The sequence below is a fragment of the Strix uralensis genome, chromosome Z (genome assembly GCF_047716275.1).
Source record: "Strix uralensis isolate ZFMK-TIS-50842 chromosome Z, bStrUra1, whole genome shotgun sequence".
NCBI classification, from domain to species: Eukaryota; Metazoa; Chordata; class Aves; order Strigiformes; family Strigidae; genus Strix; species Strix uralensis.
In genome coordinates, this window is record NC_134012.1 from 2,532,485 (window position 1) to 2,550,463 (window position 17,979).

Sequence of the window (17,979 nt, forward strand, 5' to 3'; positions counted from 1 at the left end):
CTCAGCTAGACACAACCCAGAATTTATTGTACTGTGGAAACATGGAAAAAATAAACCCTGCCACCTCAGATGAGGGCACATCAGCATGTCATCTGCAAATCTGAATTGATTTTATTTTTAAATGCATGGTGTTTGAGTTAAACTGATGAATGTAAAAGCAGCCCCCCCTTCAAGTCCCCCCCTGCAAATCCCAAACATAAAAAAAACCCCTTCGTACAATACCATTAAAAATTCAAAGCACAGATGCTGATCTGCAACAGAAAATCTTTTGTTGTCTATTAGTCCCGATAATTTTTCTGAACTGGTAGCTACCTGTGATTCATTTAAGCAATACTTCTCTTCATACAGTAGCTCCTCTTTAGCTGTACAGAAATTTAAAAAAGAAAGATTAGACAGATGTCATGCTAAAAATTACCGGTTTTGTTTTAGATATGGAAACATCTATCAAATGACCACCTAGAAAAATTCTGGTGGAGCAATTCCTACTGTTCTAATGATTCTCTTGCAAAAGAAATCCTCTGGAAGATTATGTTGATTGTGCCAAAACTTCGTTTCAAAAGAAAAAAAGAAATCATGCCCTGTTTGATAACTTCTACATGGCCTATTTAACATTTGCTTTTTCAACGTGACTTTCCTTATTTATTTTTTTTTAATGTTAAATATTGTAGCATGTAAAAATTTAAGTAGAAGTGTAAAACATATCTAAACAAAATCATATGCTTTAATGGAGACAGTATTATTTTTTCCTCACTATATTCTCTCATAAATGATTTCAATATCTGGCTTTTTCATTCCAAGTTGCATTGAAAACTTTAACTCCCTACTGCAGCGGACAATTCTGCCCTTCACGTGCTTCTGTGAGGTATACACATTAGCAAATTTCTGTACTTAAAATAAAGAAGTGTTTTAGAAAATACAGTTGGGAATTTTGCAAGCTTCTGAAAGTTGTTTATTCTGCTAGTGCCGCAGCAGAGCTCTGTAATCAGAACATACTCAGACTGGTTAAAGCAGCGAGTTGCAAGTACGTGTGGATTATATCTGTGCTGGGGAATTTCTAGCTGAAGTGGACAGAACTATTGAAATTCAGCTTAGTGCAATCTCTTTACAAAAGTGCAGTTTCTAAAGTACTATAGAAATAAGCTGTATAAGTGCAAAGGTAGGGCATGGATTGGTTATTTTGAAAGAAAGCGACAGCTAAATATGAAACTATGAATCATCACCTTTAATACTATTTATTTTGGGTACAAGGCACTGTTGGACTGAGAGCTGAAATATAATGAGCACTGACTAATGAGGGCATTAAATCATCCGTAAAGCAAAGACCGATGCCTTCCTTATATGTAGATCACTCCATTTTGTATGCAAAAGCAAGTGTCTAAATAACACACACTTCAGTTCCTTGGCATTACAAGGGCAGTACCCATCCTGTCCTGTTGTCCTCCAGTGAACGTCCTGGAGAATCATACGTTGTTGAGGCCAAGGAGAAGATTGTCTGGTATCGAGGTGGCTGGTACTCCCCAAAAGGGCAGATGATCAGCTATGTTGCAATAGGACTGGCCTGATTCGCAGGGCAAGCAGACAAGTCAGACGAGAAACCCAACCTGAGGCAGGAAGCAAATAGAGCTCCAGTTGTAACTCAGAATCTTAATCAGTTTCTAAACAGTTCCTCTGGCAAGAAATCAGTTGCTGTGTGAAGAGGATCAGGGTGGAGAGAAACCTCTCCAGAAGAAGTAGGCAGAAATAGAGAAAATAAAGACACAGCTATGCTATCCACCACACAGACTTCCCCATATGGAGAAGTCAGCATAGAGGAATGGACACAGAATTTTACTGAAGACTTTTGCTCCTCAATTCTGGTTCCTTCAACAGCAAAAGTCAAAATAAAGAGATATAAAGATTGTTTCAGACATACAAGACTAAAAGATGGTACATACTTCAAAATATATGTTAAAAAATGGTATTGACTGGTAGTATAGACATAAAGTGAATAAGAGAAAGGTTAAAAATAAAGAAGGAAAAGGGAGTTTTCTCTACCATTCTCCAGGACAATGAAAATGCTTCAAAGAAATTTAAAGGAGATAACGATAGAAATGATAAGAGTTCTTCATAAAAGTGCATATAATGTCTTATTAATCGATCACACTTACTGTTACAGGAAATTATGCCCTAAATATGTTTAAATTGGCAATTTAATATACTTTACATAATTTAATATACTTTACAAAAAAACAACACTAGAGGTAATAATAAGGTTACAATTATAAATCCTACATGAGGTTAGAAGAAAAATTCTTCACTGGCAATTTACTGAATTTGCAAGGTATCCCATTTCCTGCAGAAGATATTGGAGCATTATTTGAAATGATACAGACATTGAACATTAATTAAAACTCTGTTTTCTATGTTGCCTCTGTAGCTTTCAAAAAAGAAGTTGATAGCATAGCCATCTACTTGGAAAAAGCTTGAACTTCACACATCAAATCATTACCCAAAGAAATCATCAGTGATTGGACAACATTCTCCTCTTTCAACGAATAAAACCTGCTAAATATTTGAATAGGCCTCAGTTATCTTAAATTCTTTTCTCCCTTAACACCTGGAATGATTATATGATATAGATATCTGTCTATAAACCTTATAGGACAATAACAATGTTAAATCTGCTGTATCTGAAGTTTATATACAAGTTCATTTAGTACCCAGAAAATATTTCCTTCTTCACTAATTTCTCAAGTGTAGCTTATATAACTGCATTATATCGTTGTAAACTCAGGAATAAAACATCCTGTTGTAACTTCAATTAAATCAAAACTATTTCTGGCTTGTTTATGAGAGTGATGGGACAGAATGCTGATGTTCTTTGAACTCTCTTCCTACCTATTTAAAATATGTTTTAGGATATTGCTTCATTACTATACATCCATCTGTCTTCTACATTTTTAAAATTTAAGACTGCATAACAAAAGCTATTGCTTAATTTCTTTATTACTTTCCTTGGAGATTGTAAGGGAAATAGTTTGATGTGCTGATAGGCTTTTTGTTTGCTTGTTTAATTTGGTGACAGAGTTTATACATGTGCATGTTTGTTATATATATTCGGGAAGGAATTATTTCTGGAGAGACAACTTCCGAGTCTAACTCTGTGGTCAGTTTTGTGTCCTTTCTTATCTCTGGTGGGAGTTCATTCCATAATCGAGGCTGAGCCTGTGAAGTGGGTAACTTTTTTATTCTGCTCTTAAGCATCCCTCCTGTTAGTCAACAATTGTGCTGAACTGCTGCCATGAAAGGTCATGGAAGGAAAGATGATCTCTCGGATATCAAGGATCAGACCCTTGGAGGGATCTGAGCAGCAGGCCAGAGACCTTGAACCAGACACTGCCATCAGTACAAAGCCAATACGAAAGGCAGAGCACTTAAAGCAGCACTGGCTGCTAAGCAAACTGGTTGACAGACCTTTTTGGTGGGGCATATATATACATATACACACACACATCACCTCTGACTCAGTTACTAGCTGGTGCTTTTTCAGGGTGTGTGTTTTCATCCTTAGATATAATGAGCAGCAATAATATTGTCTTTATTTTTTTCCCCTCTTTAATTTTGTTAGCAAGTAAATGCTGATCAAGCTGATACACATAAGCACCAAAGCTATCCAATTTTCATTAACACAAACATTTTCATCTGCAAAAAATGCTATCATTTTAACAGTTCTTTCTCTGGAAATTCACTTTTTTTTTTTTTTTTTTTTTTTTTCCCTGGTGGATCTTATCCACATGGTTCTTCAGAGAATCAATCAAAACTCCTTTTCTTAGTACAAATCAATCAATCAATTTCTCATGCCTGACACTGCCTGTTACGTACTAAAGAATCACAAGGCACCCATTTGGATTTCCTTAACAACATGTTTACCTTCCATTTAACACAGATTGCCAAATACTTTAGAGGACAAATTTATGTTACCAGCTTCTATAAACTGTCCCTCCTCTATTATCCAATTTCTGGTATCAGGTCTGCCTTTAAAAGACCCACCTTCTCTACCTTGAAATACATAGTGCTGGCTGGAAAAATTAAACTGTACAGAGCTATCACATTTTCTGTACCTTACAATAATACTACAGTTATTTAGAGAAAGAATTCCCCAGACTCCAGCCATTTACTATCAGATTCAAGCCGTACCTCTGATGGGTAGTGTAGAAGGGACAGTTTTCAAGTAATTGCCTTCTCTTCTTTTTGCACCACTGAAAGGAAAAATAGCTTCTTCTGCTTTGCGAGGGTGCCTGACACCCAGAGGAAGATGATGGAGAGGAAATGAGGTGATGAACCCTCTGCTGGGCCCTCCTCCTCTGTGTTTGGTCTTAGCTGGTGAATTGAAGAGAATTGTATGAAAAGAGAATAACCTGTGGTTGTGGCTGACTTATTCTGGGCTCTGCTCTGACTGTTCATTAGGAAGGGTTAAATTTTTCAGTTTTCTAAAACTAAATGACTTATTGTTAGTTTTAGTGGCCTATATACAGTTAAGGCCTATTATTTTCAGGTTAGGGAATTTGACTGGCAAAGATTTAGCTGTGAGATTTAGCATTTCTTTATAATTAGTTTTACAATTTCTTTATAATTCCTGATGCAGTCTTCTGCTTGTGAAAGTAGTGGCAGGTAGACACCATTCGAAAAACTATGAGTCTCCAAAATTAGCTCTGGTTGTGCTCCTACATGCACAGAGCATTACTCCACAGATGCTAAAGGGCAAAACATCCCCAATGAATATGTTCCTAACTCAAATATAGTGTAATTTGGAGACAATTTTGAAAAGTTATTTTGTCCATGAATGGATATGAATTGCTTAATGGATGTTCCTTTTTCCTTGTTTCAATTTTTCTGTTAACTGTCCCTTTACAGAGTTAAAAATCAGGCTGAGAAAAATATGGACACTGAGTTTAAAGCAGGTACTATATAATGAAGAAATTGTCTTTTAGATTTTTTTCTGTTTTTCTTTCAAATTTAGAAAGCATATTTAGCATCTGCTAAAAGTGCTGGATCAATGGCCACCAAGACCTGTTCTGTAGCACAGGCAGCAGAAGTCAAAGTTTTCTTATATCACTTTTTGGGATGGGTTTTGACCTTTCTTAAGATGACTCGCCTCTGAGTTGAAAACAGAAGCGCATCTTCTACATCCGTTCAGTACTTAAGTCTTCTCTAAAAGGTGACAGCAACATTCCTGGGTATTCTGAAAAATGCGCTGATAACCATATTTCCTGTTGATTATGGAGCATCCACTAACAAACAGTCATGACTTTTAGTTGACTAAATAACATAGCTGTGCTTGAACATTAAGTTTAAATGTGTCTTTACTTAATATACTGAATACATTTAAAAGTAACATTTCACATCCTTGAAATGGATCATCTTTGAACTTAAATCTTACGGCTCCTGGTTCCCAGAGGCAACTGACGAATGTACAGTACAACTCATTTATGGGTGAGAGTTAAAAGTATCATTAAGTTGACCTGATGGTTTTTCTGATATTGGACTGACTTGTCCTTTATAAGGAGAAAGCTACAGCACTCTAAGTGCTTCTCTGTATTCTATCTGCTATGAAGAGGCCAGGTGTAGCCTGGACAATGCAAAGAAGCTCTCACAACTCTTGCTCAATCATTCTCATATGTCAAGTACAGGACTTGTAGATGGCTGCAGATGTAATAGTGTATGTGAGTACAGTGTTTTCCTGGAATTAGATACACTGGTATTTGTCAGAATTGAAGAGAAAAAAATACAGAAATATTGAATACAGTGGTTCTAATTTTTATGTTCTATTATGTAGGAGTGATTAAAGTGCATAGAGTAGAAATGCACAAGGAGATTTTTTTTTAAGTTTGTCCAAAGTGACCCTTATTCTTATAGCTTCTTGGTAATGAAGTTACCAATAAAAGTAAGTAATTCTCAGTATGCTTTTAACATCCTGAGATCTCCAGAACAGTTCAGTCTCCTAAGAAGGAATGGTATTATTCAGCGTTTATTATGCAGCTCTGTTTATGATGAAATAAGAGAAGCCATGTCCCCATAGCCAAAGATCAATATGGCAAATGTGGAGTTCTTGAAGGCTATAATAAATATCCTGGAAAATATCTGCTCTTCTGTTAAGAATTCTAAACAATGAATGCAGGAAAGGCAACTGTGATGTTTACCTAAGTCTGTGCACGTTTTTTATGAATTTATCTCACAAAACCATTAGAATATTCAAATACCACCAAAATAGATACTGACTTGGCTTCACGCAGTGTGAGACAAACTGAAGACATTCTAATGATGCCTCAAAATTAACAATGTTTTACAATGACACTCAAAATACTTTTCCCCTTATCACCAAAATACTTACCATCTTATCAAGGAGGAGGCTGGATCTGCCATTAGTGCCAAAAATATTGCACAGGGCAAAAGACCAGGGAAACAGTGTCTGTTGACTGTTATCTTCCTATGTCTTCTGCATATTTCAAGATTTTTGATCATTTTCATTCCATGTAACAGTAGTACATGTTGCATGGCCTTGTAAAGTAGATAATTTTAAAATCTGAAGCTAGATGCTACACTGAGATAAACTGAGATGGGTTTTCTGACTTTGACAGCTAATCCTATATTAAAAAAAAAATGACCTCCTAAGAAAATTTTACACACCGCCCATTTTATTTTTATGACCAGGAAAATTTTCACAACATCATTTTAACAGCTGCAATATTGCGTTGGGCAGCTCTAAAAAATGAGATGATGTTCTGCAGGCAATATTTTAATTTGATTTGACCCACACTGATTTACACCAGATGTAGTCTGACCCACCTAGGGTTTAAAATTACTTAGTTCCCTGTATTATAAAGTAACACAAAGCTACCTGTGATTCTCATGTGTAGAGACTGCTTGGTAAAACCAGACCAGAATCAGTCTGCTTTGAATCAGCTGAACACCGAGGGCGTAACGTTACTGGGCTGCAGTGTACGCAAGAGACACACTAATACCAGCAAATGGCATGAAACAGCAGAGACACTTTGCTTGGATTTAACCTCTCAAGACTCAACAGTCAGAAAGCTTAGACCATATAGGGGACAGGATATTATCCCCTATCATGTGTTTCAAAGTGGTGCATAGGAGGCACGGGTTTTTTGTCAAACTATAGCCCTTTCTCAGGGTGCTGGGCATCCTGAAGGCTGGACAACCTTCTTCTGCTTCCAGAACATTTAGAAGATTGTGAAGCATCCTCCAAGGCCTTGAAGATATAAGATGGTGATCATGCTGCCCACCTATACTACAAGATTTTACTGGCCTTAAGATTAACTCTCATGAAGTCTTTAAGGCTACTGTTTTTGCAAGCTTTTCTAATGTGTTTTCTGTCCATATTTTCAGAAGGAGTTTGTTGGTAGTTGGCATCTTCATTTTGAGTCACAGAATTGAAACACTTGAGGCTGTTTTGCAAAGTCCACAACATCTGCAAACATCAAGCTGTGGCTGACAGTATCTTTTACAATCAGGCCTAAAAAGGGACAAATTGGATGTTCAAATTCCATGTGGGCATTTGACCCTCAGTATATGAACATTTTGGAGAAAATCTTGTCAAGATTTCTTCCATCTAATTTCAGAACAATACAATACCACCAGTGTTAACACTACCCTCTTTGTGATTTTTTTCGACTTGTCCACTTAGAAAAACTCAAGGCATACAACTTGATTTATAAGACACACCAGAAATCACGGAAAAGATTAGGAAATGATAAATCCTGACACTCAATATTACATCTACTAGCTGCCTCCATCAACTTGCAGTTGTGTTTTGTCTAATATAACTTCAAAACTTCTGCTAGAGTTTAGCACTGAAACTATCTATTAGCCCTCATTTATCTGTAGTATTGTCCCCCAAACACGAACAGCATTTTGCATGTGTGTGTGTTTGTGTGTGTGTCTAGCCTCATTTTCATGGAGAGTACAGGGTTGAAATCTTGGCCCCACTGAAGACAAATTCTGTTCCATTTTAAGACTAGGACCAAGGACCTCTGAGAAGAATGGCAAGAATACATTCTGATAGGATGAATTAAGAGAAGAGTAAGAAGAAAAATGGAATAACAATGTCAGCATTTTCAAAGCAATGTTTGCTTGACAGTTATTTCCAGTAAGCAAATTACTTTGTTTTCTTTCTAAGAGTGTTGTGGAAAGACCGATAAGATACTGTAGATAACTCTGGAATACAGCTCAGAGGTAAAGTAACCCTCCCTACCATGCTCATTCCCTTGCTGATTAGGAAACCTAAAAGAGCAGAAAGTTTATGTGGTAAGAAACAAGCAGGCATATTATCTTCTATAATAGCACACCAGGTGAATATTGTTTTCTTGAATTGCTCACTAAACTGTGAGGGTCACAACTGTTGATCCTATTCAATACTAATCATGACACAAAAAAGACAACAGATGATGAACACTCCTGGCTTCTAAACTTGGGGAGTGAGAGGGGTGACTTTAATTTGATGTATCTTTAAAAATGTGCTGGGAAAATGAATCTTATCAATTAATTGATAAGAGGTGACTTCAATGAACTCTTTGGACCATTTACTGCCTTGATGCTCCTCAAAATGCCTTTTGGATATTCCACTATGTGATTTGTGTATTATGCTGCTGACATTCTTCACTTTGATACTGCTAATACACTGAATTTACTCCAAGAAGTGTCATAAGGAGAAAAATTCATAAATATGGAGTCCATTTAGAAGTCAACATAAGTGAAAAAACAGTAACTTGAAATAAACAGAATTGCACAAGATACATGGATGTAAGATACGGGTGAATCTTAAGGTCAATTTATGTTTAAATTAGAATCAAATAACCATTAAAATCATTTACAGAAGACATCTGGGCATTGAAACTGGATTGCATAAGAAAATTGTTCTCCTTTTCTTGGACTCGGCATTAATACAGTCACTGTTCCTAAATTACTTCTGAAGATTGCCTTTTGTATTGTAATGGAATTGTTGTGCAAATACGGCTTACTACATAAAATTAGAGCTGTTATACTGTCCCTTATGGTTTTGTGCTAATCTATAAGGACTTTACTATGTCCACACAAGTCATAGCAGATTCTGCCCTCTGGTGCCCCATGGTCTGTTCTGCTATTGTGGTACTCCATTCAGGCTGGCACCAAGAATAAATGCAGCTTCTTCAATTGAAAAAGAAATATATATCTATAATTATATCCATATATCTACACAGAAATATATATGTGTGCATGTCATATACGCATCTCAAATTTAATAAGAGATAAATAGCTCAGAATGCTGGTCAATGTGCTTTTAAAAGGAGGTTTTTACTATTCAGAATGTTATTTGAGAGTGGCCCAAAAGTACATCCAGAAGAAGGTACTCAGTCTTTACATACATCCACTAAAACTACTAAAAGATATTGAAAAAAAAATTTCTAGAAGAAATCCCAGGGGGAGAGAACAGGCACCTTACGATAATTATTACTGTTTTTCAGGAATGGAGATTTGTTCCTATTCTTATCAGTAAGACAAATTTAAAATAAACTGGTTTTGTTCACTATGTCTGTTCTTATAGAAGAAGACATCAGCTGAAATCATCAGATTAGAAAAAAAAAGTACTAAGATGCTTAAAGTATAAAAGAAAATCCTGGCATTCAGCAAGACTTGAACTGTTCTTTAAATTTGTTATTATTCAATATGATGAAGTATTTTATCAGGATCTACATAAACAGAACCTGATGGATACTGCTTGTCAGACTGAATTATTAACTTTTAGCAGAAGGGAAAAAAGGAAACTGATGGATATTTTCACCTTTTCTGCTTGTGATCAAAACCAGTATGCTTTGTGTATTTAAAATTAACATTACAAGAAAAGCAGTTCAGCTGTACAGACTTGTCTGTTGGTACATGACTAGAAAAAAAATCCCATTTAAAATGACACTTTAGTGTTGAATTACAGCCATTTCAGTGTGACTACTATGCAATCTTACTCTGTTTATCAGTGTAAAATGTTTTTCTAGCTTATCCAAAATCATATTTTCCTTTTTCTGGTTCATTTATCAACAGAAATACCAGATAAGCCAAACTGAAAACAAAATCTGTGTCCACTCGTTGGATGTTAGAAAATGGTGCTTTCTTTTCATAGGAAGAAATCACCCGCATATACTCCCGTTGTACTTGATCTGTAGTTTATGCATTATCCACGTATGCAACCACTTGCGCAAAAATAAGGAACCTTCACAGGTGTCTATATTAAGCCAAAATATCCAGTGAGGAACTACGGTATATTACAACATATATCAGCATCAACTATTATGATCCACATGTTCAACAGCTGGCAGTTTTGGAATGACAGGAGCATTGGAAGCCCACCAAAGATAGGAGTGATGTTCCAATATGTTTTTTGTCAATCGATGTATCATCACGTTTTAAACTGTATACTAATCTCCTTAAGTTTCTTTAGAACAACAACATACACACATAATCACTTTTGTCTGTACCAATATGAAGCAACAATACGTTAAAATCCTATTCATCCAGAGAGAGCCAGAGTCAATAAAAAGTCCTCATTGCAGCAGAAGCAGGAGCGGAAACAAAAGGACTTAATGAAATGATCTGTTTACAAAATGCTAAGTGAGGGTTCTCTCGGAAAACTGCATTAAATCCAATTCTGTTTTTTAATGTGGCTTAGAAAGCTGTCTCTTGAAGCTCTGCCTTCTCTTTGCGAATTCAGTGACATGACTTTTCAAAAAAATCCACCAAAACAAAACCTGAAGAAAAAAACATTTAACTCCCCCCCCCCCCCCCCCCAACTTTGCTATGGCTCTCTAAATAGCCCAGAAGAGATAAATCAAAGCCTGAACTGTAACCTTACACTTATATACTTGTTAAATGACTTTTTTACAGTCTGTTATTGCTAGAAATTGGATTGCTTTTAAACTAATGTTGTCTGGCGGGCAAAAGTGAGTGAAACCGCAAAGCCTGGAGGAACACTAATTACTTGTTTTAATTAGCAGCAACTTTCACTAGAGTATAATCTCCCTACAGGCCACTTTTCGGTAGGTGTGGAAAGAAAAAAAAAGACGTAGAAACAAACCAATAATCTCTTATTTGCCCCTAAATGAGAGCCGTGCTCTTATTCCAGCGCAGGCACAGGGTTTAGCACGAGCTGCTTGCCCCGGGGGGAGCGGGGCCTACACCGCGGGCTGCTCCGCTCAGAGACCTTTAGCAATCAGCCGCACAATGCAGCCCCTTATTTTATGCTGCTACATCATAAAAGTGCTCCTTTTGTTACATTTCCCCTCTTTAAAGGGCCTTAATCCCTTTCTTTTCAGGCCGGCCTGTGGTGAATTCCTCAGGGACATCCCTGCTCGCCACAAGGACTGCAATGGCCCACTCGGGAAGCCCCGGCGCAGCTTTCAGGCTTTTTAAATTTTTTTTTTTTTTTATTTTCCCTGCCACTACTCTCCAGAGAACATTAAATCGCACTTTTCATTCCCCTCGCCATAGGGGGAACCCCCTTAATGATGACAGAGAGAGAGAAATTCCTTCACTCCCGTCTATGACACCATTTTGCTGCCGAGAGCCATCTCCCCGGCCCGGAAATCAAACATGGCTTCCAGCAGGTGGACAGTGCTGAAGGTCACGGGCTGAGAAACGGGGAGGCTACAGGGAAGTCGGCTTCCCACAGCAAATTAAGTCGTCTGTGAAACCTTTTTCATTTACTAGGAACTGGATTTATGACCGCTTTTAAGGCCCGAAAGAGCTTGAATACAGACGTTCCTCATTGAGAGTACATGGGCTTGCGTGGCTGCGCGAGTGACCCAGATGATTATTATTTTTGTTAATAACAGGTGACGTAAATTTCAAATTGGAAAAAAAGAAAGTGTACCTCTGTTTTGATTATTGCTTAAAAAAGGACTAGGAAAAATACTAATACCTGAGTTAAACATTGGAATCATAAGAATATGCTGAAACCTATTGAAAATGTAAATATATTCTGGATATACAGAAGCCAATACAATGATCCTTTTCATTTCATTAATTTGGAAAAAAATTTTGGCTTTTAAGAAGGGAAAAGAGAATGTCATCACCACTGATTTGTGTTATATTGAGCAGACTGAGCTTCTCGAAACAATAGGACATCTTCAGAGCATGGATTTGGGTTTTTCTACACTGAGCTATGCCAACTTTTGTCCCATGTCTGGAGAAGGTACCTTTGAAATCTGGACTGTTTAATCTGTAGTTTATTTTCCCTCTTAAAAGAAATGCACAAACTTTACATGCAACAAAAGGATAAATATTTCTCAATTAAATGTTAATATTTATGGGCCAAACCTTGTTAAATGGAATTTGAGAAGGACAACGTAGAAAAATGTTCTCCAATGATGAACATACTTTTGTGTGTATATCTGGTACTCACATATACGTACACATACATGCATGCTTTTGGGACATTATAGAAACCAGTCTATAATGTCAGATTTGTTGACATAGATCGTGACATCTATCTGTCGGTGGAGTAGAGAGAGCACAGGATGAATCTGTTTCCAGAAATGCAGGTTACATGCAGGTTATGGATGCTGGAGTGACAGCTGCCACCTTCTGATCAAAGTATTCATATATTTTGGTTTTAATTAATCTGACGCAGTGATACAGCAAAAAAAAAAAAAAGGTGCGTTTTTAACTACTGCTTTTATTTGTTTTGAATTCTGCCTTACAAAGTTGCAAACCTGTACTTCAACGTCTTTATGTGAAAATGTTTTGCAGCATTATCCTTTTGTTACAGTTTGTCATGTATAGGCAGGATTGCCACATTTCATAATATATTCCAAAACGCACTTTGTAGTGTATTTCAGACATGAAAGTAAATAACTGCTTTTGTAAAACAAAAAAACCTCCATGCCCAGAAGCAAAAATCCCCACAAGCTAGGAAAAAAAAAGAAAAATAAAATCACAAGGGCAAAAAGCAGCAAGCACCAAAGCAAAGCTCTGGACTGTATCATACAATGGATTCTTATTTGTGGCATCTTTGCCTAAGAAGGAGAAGTGTCATTCCTCAATAAATAACCTTTTTACCATCTGGGGAAAAAGGAGAGATACAAGTAGAAAGATATTCACTGAGCAAATTAAAGCAGCTCTCTTGTCATCGTGCATCCACACAACCAGCCCGCGTCCTCAGTGAGAGATGAGAGGCAGTTGTGGATAATAAGAAAAGGAGAATTACAAGCGCTGGGGGAAAAAAAAAAAAAAAAATCCTGTTTCTTTGCACCCACTCCTTGGAGGACTGGGGCCGGGACGTTTTTTGGCTGGGTTTACTGGTTTGGTTTTTTTTGTGTTTTTTTTTTTTTTGTTTGTTTTTTTTTTTTTTTTTTTTTACCACGGTAAGCATGTGCTGGATTTCATTTTCTCTTTCTCTGCCTCCCTGTGCCGGCTCCAGCGAGCTGGTTGCCTGGAAGACCGAGACTGAGGGAAGGAGAGATTTGAATGAAAAAAGTAAACATTACCAACAAAGACTATAATTGAAAGGGGCTTTGTGAACAAGGGGTGTTGTCGGAGAGCAGAATGGGCGAGGGTGGGGCTGCCTGGGGCTCTTTGTCTTCGCGCACACTGGAGCTGCCTGTAGTGCTGCATTGTACTAGGCAGGAATTTACCATCTCACAAGCAGGCTAATAGCTACCTCCACAAACAAATCGAACTATAAAGCTTAAATATTTATAGCTATTTATGACTCCATTTTAATAATTAGTGGCCACCTCCACTTTCAAGGCCCAGTTTTTTTCTTTTTTGTCTTTTTTTTTCCCCCCACTTCTTTTCTTTTTTTTTCTTTTCTTTTTTTTTTTTTTTTTTTTTTTTTTTTTTTTTATGGACTGTACTAATTGCTTGTTAGGCTGCAGAACACCACTTCTGAAGCTGTTCTGTGGATGCTCTGCCACCCAGAAATGACTGAGGAAAAATAGCTCTACAACAGTTATTTGTAGTATTTACAATACAGCAGTGATTTAGAACCTCAGTTTCAGATTCCCTACTTGGATGGTTAGAAATCTTTCTGGTTTTTTATTTAGGTTTCCCACAAAATTGTTTTTTATCATAAATTTGGTGTCGCTTGATGTGTGCAGAACGGAAACAGGGAAAATACAAATGGAAAAAAGAAGAAGAAAAGTAAGTCTTAGAGTGCAGATTATTGCTGCTAACTAACTCCTTGGTTGCGTTTGAAGCAGTTTGTGCAAAGAAGTACAGCAGAATCTGGTGCATAGTGAGTAACCATCCTATCACTAAATGACACTAAATGAGACTTGGAAATAATATCAGGAATAACTTTCACTACATCATTTTTAATCTAATCTATATACCTACAAGATCTACACAGAGATTTTGATCCAGCACATACCTATAAAAAGTCTCCTTGATTTCAAAACCTTACACTGCTACTTGAAATCTTTTATTGAATTCCTTTACATTTTTAAGATATTGCATGCATATCAATACAAACAGTTAAACCAATGAAAACTTATAGTATTATAGATAAAGCAAAACACACACTAAAAAGTCACTTCGAAAAACCTCGTTTTATATTTTAAATTGTTTACCAACTCTGGCTCCCCTGTCACAATACTTTTATATTTGCCCAGGTGCTGAGTTATAGTTTTGTTTCCGGACTTTCTTATTACTATGGTGAAGGCCAAAGTAGTATTTTTGTTAACACATATTCTCTTTTACCATAATGCCCTCATAACTCTGGGGTAAATCTCACAGCTCAAAATCAGTCCTTAAGAAAATAGGAGATTGGTTAAAAGGATGCAGGGAAGTTTTCAGTTCATGAAAGGCTTCACTTTTGAACATTTCTTCTTGTTTGTACCTTTTTTAAGGGTCTGATCTAATACTTGTTGTACGAAACGGAAGGATCCCAAGTGGCTTCATTGGGATTTGAATAAGTCAATAAATCCTCTCTCTCCTCTTTGTATAGCAGCTACACCTCGAGAAAATTCGTGATAACTATCCTGTGAGATCAGAACACAACTCCGTAGTTGTAAGCAAAATCGCTCAATGCGGAGCCTACGGAGATGTGGATTTGCTGCGTAAGCAGTAGGTGCAACACTTTCTCCTTGGCAATGCGGTGTGCTCAGATGGTCATACGTTTGAAGGGTCAGTCTCTAAAGCACCCTACAAACTGTTGGGTATGTGTGGAATGGCGTTTTTAATCTGAGTGAGGAAAGTGCTTTGTTTCATACTTTTCATAGAACAGTGCTAATCACCACTTCCCATACTTCTATGCAAACATTTACGTCTACACGCAGTACTTTTATTGCATATGAGATAGTTGTCAGGAAAATAAAATGATCACTGTTCTGCATTCCACAGCGGTAGCAATGATGTATTTAAATGTTGCTTGCTTGCTGCTTATCAATGTTGGATACATTCAGAACAATTCTTAATTCTAAGTTTCTGTTGACCTCTTCCTTTTTCCCCCATTCTCAAAATTACTCAATAGGAACTGCAAGAAAGACAACAGCCAAGACATGGCAACCAAAAGAAGATATTGCATACATACGTATTGGTTATGAGACATTGACAGAGGCTATACAACATATTTGTGTAAAAACACTTGTGATTTTATTAGCTATCTTTTAGAAATTACTATCAAGAGATATTCAATTCTGAATGGAAGAGCAACACAAAAGAAGGGTATATGAAAATTTGTTTCATAAAGTAGATTCATATTATGACAAATTAGATGTCCTTCTAAAAGTGATATAAAGGTATAGATAGAAGAATTTATTGTGTGAAGGTTATAGCCTCTGCTATGTCTGAAATTAGAGAATATGTTGGTAATGATCTATCGTGTACTTAAAATCTACAAAGGCCTAGTACATTTTTTAAAGTGCTTGAACTGTTTCTTGTCACCTGCTGTGTGAGTCACAGATTTTCTTAAGTATTGCCTGTTTCCTCAAACAACAGTAAGATAATCATTCTCCATGTGAAGTTTTGTACCATCTGTGATGTCTTTCTCTTATCTGCCAAAGTTTCTTTCCTGTTACTATTGGGACCTGCAAAATCCAGAGACCAGCAATAGCTAAACTATTTGAGAGGGAGATGAATCCAATACTTTTCAATCATTGGGACAGACTTTAATTATAAAGTGTTTAAATAAAGTTAGTTGCTGATCAAATCTGTCGTAATGACTGATAGGAATTGTAGTCCACTCACTCACAGACAGCTATTGGGGTCATTAAGACTCTGGAGTTTACTACCTTGCAAGAGCATAAAATAGAATTCAGGTTGTGAGAGGTAATATCCTTCAGGTTTGTGTCTCTCTAATCTGGAGCATTTGAGAATTGGAAATTGCATATTTCATTTACAGTGGCCCTGGAGAAATGATGACCTCACAAGTCTCTCATGACCTTCTGGCAGCATGAGTACCCTACATATTTGACTTTTCATTTTGGAAGGTGAAACAAGAAGATATAGCTAGCTGCAAGGTTCACAGGCTGGTAGCTGGCGGCTCTCTATACAAAATTTGGAAACGCTGAGGATGCCAAGAATCAGAGGTTCCACCCTTCACAGTCTAAACGTTGAGAAAACCCTCATCACTGTGAACAAGTGTGGACCACACATAAAGAACATATTTTTGGGGCCATGAGGTTCTGAGCTCAGAGGATGAGGAAACCTTTTGCACTGCAGGCAATTATTCTGTAACCCTTACCACTGCAAAAAGAAGACAAATTGCCCCATTAGCGGTGGAACTAATTGAGTATGGTTTCTCAAGGAGTTTGATAGGTTCTTCTACCACAGTAATTACCCTTGTGCCCCTCCTATTCCCATAGTGAGAAGACGACTTTAGGAGCTAATTCTCACCTACCTACCAGGTTGGCAACAAGAATGTCAGGTTGGGTTTTGAGCAATGGGAGTGCTAATCCTGTAGTTCTTATTGGCTGGGCAGCTGCAGTCTGATAGCACTGCTAACTGATAATCTTGTCCTACAGGAATAAGTTGGGTCTGTCTTCTGTAACCAGTCGCTCATTTTCAGGAAACCTGCAGGAACTCATTTTGTGAATGTGTGAAATTTCTCTGAAACCTGTTGAAACTGGCCAACTGGTCAAAAATTACTAAAGGAGAACTAACAGGCAGACAGATGGAAGACACAGCCTTATTTCCCTGGAAAGCAGGCTGTGTCTTCAAATTCCAACTACTGTTGCTGTAGTTATTTCCTCACATGTGTAAAATGTGTTTGTTAGTGACCTTCACAAAGTTCGACTAAGTAGCTTGGATGAGACATAGTAAAACAAAATTTTCAGTGACTAGCAACAAAATTAATTTTCTCATCCTGAATGATTACCTGTTGAACGGTGCTTGAAGCATATCCACAGAATGTAGCTTCTTCCTACTAAATATAACAGATTTTTTGACTTAACTAGTTACCTTGGAACAAGAAGCTTGTCTTATACCTATTGCTCACCCACCCCCTTCACTTATGAGCAATATTAAACCCATTTGCCTGCCTGTCAGCTTATCACACACAAGTTTACATCTATACTCCTGCACTTGCTTGTGATCTACAGACCTTATGCACAAAATGCTTTCATAGAACTGATTTGTAAAAAAAGACCGCCTTACCCTCTCCTCTAGATCAATATTTCTCATAAGGCTGATAAGAGATCAGCCAACTACTCAGCCAGTTCTCTGGAAGGAGCAGGCAGCTTTTCTTTTGCCAGTAAAACAATTCCCATGCAGATCTGAGTGTAGTGAATTGCACATATTACGTTTATTCTTTTTTTCTGCAACTTTGGCCTACAGGCTTTTTGGGGCTGAGATTGCTCTTAACAGCTTCCTCTTCCTCTTTAAGACCTTAAATATTGTGTATTGGCTGTCACAATGGAGCCTGCATCCTATGTAAGGTTCTTAGGTCTGGTGGTATCATGTGAAACAAAATAGTACAGATTTCTCGTTTCTATTCAACCGGAAATACTGTGTTGC